This window comes from Humulus lupulus, chromosome X (assembly GCF_963169125.1).
Source record: "Humulus lupulus chromosome X, drHumLupu1.1, whole genome shotgun sequence".
NCBI lineage: Eukaryota > Viridiplantae > Streptophyta > Magnoliopsida > Rosales > Cannabaceae > Humulus > Humulus lupulus.
In genome coordinates this window covers 115,907,221-115,911,000 of record NC_084802.1, presented here as the reverse complement: position 1 = coordinate 115,911,000, position 3,780 = coordinate 115,907,221, and positions in this window count along the sequence as shown.

The window sequence follows — 3,780 nt, the reverse complement described above, 5'->3', positions numbered from 1 at the left end:
CGAGCTGGCCGTGAAAATGGAGATGGCCAAGCTGGAGCTGGAGGCAGCCGCGAATCAGAGGGAGGCCCTTGCTCGGGAGACGGCCCAGGCCCGGGTGGATCGTGAGGAGTTCGACCAAGTCAAGGCCGAACTGGAAGATGCCTTGTCCCAGAAGGGAAAGGAGGCCGACGAGAGGGCAACACTTTTGGAGGCTGTTGCGGCTCAGTCCGTCCAGGACAAGCAGGAGATCCAGACCCTGAAGGCCCGGGTTAGCGAACTGGGCAATTCTTTCCTCGAAGAGAAGACTGCGCACGAAGCATCCCGCCGCGAGAAGGAGGAGGCTTAGGGCATGCTAGGGGCCACCTTCGAGGAGGCCATTTACATGGCCTGGTGTAAGGACAAGAGTATGAACCTCCTCGTCTTCCCCGATCCAGAGTTAAAGCGGGCCGAGTTCGAGGCCAAGGAGAAGGAAGATGCAGAACTTCTGGGGGGTGAAGCCTAGGCCCGGATATTTTGTGTCTCTCTCTTCTCTATAATTTTGTTAAACTTTTTTGGACGCATACGCATCCCAGAACACTGTTGCTTTCTCCAGTTTTTATTATATATATAGTGTTTTGTTTTGTTATTCCGAGTAGAGATTTCATTTCATTGCCGCGCCTAATTGATCCTGAGGGTTTGATCCCGGTTCCAACGCCCTAGATTAGACCAACAGACTAGCTTGTCGAATTTTCAGACTTAACCATCAAGTTCTTAATCCCGGCTCCAACTGCCAGGGCCAACGGGGCTGAGTTTATTTTCGGACCATGTTCTCCCTTCATTAGTTGTAGGCCACGGCTTTTCCCTGGGGCATACCGGATGCTTCTCTCTCCCAGACATCAATCATCCAGAACGGGATAAGCCTTGGGCTCGGTCCTTTCCAATTTTATATCCCCAGGACATCGTTAGTCTGGGGCGGGACCAGACTTGGGCTTGGCCCTCTTTTACTTGTACCCGCGAACGTCGTTCATCCGGGGTGGGACTGCCTTAGGCTCGGTCCTCTTTTATTTATATCCCCCTAGACATCGTGGTCCGGGGCGGGACCAGCCTTGGGCTTGGTCCTCTTATTTGTAACCCCGGACGTCGCTCGTCCGGGGTGGGACCGGCCTTAGGCTCGGACCTCTTTTATTTATATCCCCCGGAGATCGTTAGTCTAGGGCGGGACCAGCCTTGGGCTCGGTCCTCTTTTATTTGTACCCCCGGACGTCGCTCGTCCGGGATGGGACCGGCCTTAGGCTCGGTCCTCTTTTATTTATATCCCCCGGACATCGTTAGTCCGGGGCGAGACCAGCCTTGGGCTTGGTCCTCTTTTATTTGTACCCCCGGACGTCGCTTGTCCGGGGTGGGACCGGCCATAGGCTTGGTCCTCTTTTATTTATATCCCCCAGACATCGTTAGTCTGGGGCGGGACTAACCTGAGCTTGCGCCCCGCCGGTTATTTACCCATACCCGGGATACCCCCCGCAAGTGAGCGGAGACTGGTCGGGGGTCACTTGAGATAGATTCTCGTTGTTCGACAATGCTTCTTTATGAAGTTTTGTACACGCCATTTTTATTAATATTAAAAGAGAGGTTCGCCCTGAGGCATACATTGTTTATAATGAACATACTAAACTGGAACATGCTTTCCCGACTATTGATAGTATTTACGGAGAAGTATAGCATTCCAGGCTCGTGGGACTTCCGAGCCATCGAGTCACTTCAAGCGATATGTCGCGGGGCACACTTCATGTTGGATTTCGTACGGCCCCTGCCAATTTGGGCCCAAAACCCCCACTCCCAGATCTTGAGTAGCAGGGAAGACACTTCGCAAGACTAAGTCGCCGGTTCCGAACTTTCAGCTCCTGACTTTCGAGTTGAAGTGTCGCGCGATCTTGCCTTGGTACATCTTCAGCTGCACCAGTGATTTCTCCTGAATCTCCTCGATGAGATCTAGTGACTCCTGGAGTAAGGCGTGGTTCTGGGTGGGATCATACGTATCTCGTCGGTGAGACAGGATGGTTGTTTCAATGGGGATGACGGCTTCGCATCCGTAGACCATGGAGTAAGGAGTGTGGCCGGTTGATGTCCTCTCGGTCTTCCGCTAGGCCCACAGTACGCGGGGCAGTTCCTCGGGCCATTTGCTCTTGCAGGCCTGGAGTTTTTTCTTCAGCGTCCCCTTTAGGATTTTGTTCACGGCTTCTGCCTGTCCGTTTGCTTGAGGCCTGGCGACCGCGGAGAAGCTCTTGACGATGTCGTGCCTTTCACAAAAATCCGTGAAGTGGGCGCTGTCAAACTGCTTCCCGTTGTCAGATACAATTTTATAGGGGAGGCCGTATCGACATACTATGTTGTTGATGACGAAATCCAATGCCTTCTTGGAAGTGATGGTGTTCATGGGCTCTGCCTCAACCCACTTGGTGTAGTAGTCCATGGCCACGATGGCATACTTCTGCCCCCTTTTCCCGGTTGGGAGCGACCCTACAATATCGATCCCCCACATCGCGAAGGGCCAGGGGCTAGTCATTAAGGTTATTTCTGTTGGGGGGGCCCACGGAACCTTTGCGTACCTCTGGCACTGTTCACACTTGCGGACGTATTCAATACAATCTTTCTTCATGGTCGGCCAGAAGTATCCTTGGCGCAGGATCTTCTTGGAAAGACTGGGCCCGGCTGTATAATCTCCGCAAAAGCCTTCATGCACTTCATGCATGATGGCGCTTAGTTCAGTCCCGGACACACATCTGAGATAGGGCATGGACAACCCCCAGCGATAGAGTTTTTCATCCATCATGACATACCGGTGGACTTGGTAGTGGAGCTTCTTGGCCGCGGCCCTGTCAGCTGGAACTTCCTCGGCTGTCAGATAGCGGATAAGCAGTCCCATCCGTCAGGGCTTGCCCCTTGTCAGATATCGGGGGATCTGGCGGATGGAGTGCTTTGTGAACTCCTGTAGCCTCTCTCTTGTCTGGGTCACATAGGCTGCCATTCGCTCCCCTTTAGTTTGATACTCCCCCAAGATTTTCCTGACAACTAGCTGGGAATCGTTGTAGATTTCCAGGTTCGTTGCCCTAACCTCCTAGGCTAAACGCAGCCCGGCCAGGATAGCCTCGTGCTCTGCTTCATTATTCGACGCCTTGAACTGGAAACGAAGAGCATTTTGTAACTGGTGCCCCTGTGGTGACACCAAGATGATCCCGGCCCCGTTCTCGTTCGAGGCTCCGTCCACGAAGACTTTCCACACGGGTGCCACGGAGGTCCTGGGGTCATTGTCTTCCTGAGACACCCCGGAACATTCAACGATGAAATCGGCCAGGGCTTTCCCCTTGATAGATACCCTAGGGATGTAGGATATGTCGAACTGACTTAGCTCCATGGCCCACTTCAGGAGCCTTCCCGATGACTCGGGCTTCTGTAACACTTGCGGTAGGGGGTGATTGGTCAGGACCTTTATGGCGTGGGCCTGGAAGTACGGCCGGAGCTTCCAGGATACCATTAGCAGGCAAAAGGTCAGCTTCTTGATCAATGGATATCGAGACTCAGCGTCCAACAATCGCTTACTTACATAATAAACTGGGAGCTGCGTCCTCTCCTCTTCCCGCACCAGCGCTGCGCTGATCGCGTGCTCTGTCACTACCAGATAGAGGTATAGAGGTTCCCCATCCACTGGTTTTGCCAGAATCGGAGCATGGGCTAGGTGTTCTTTCAGTTTACGAAAAGCTTCTTCGCACTCAACTGACCATTCGAAACGCTGGCTCCCCCGAAGGACGTTGAAGAAAGGGATGC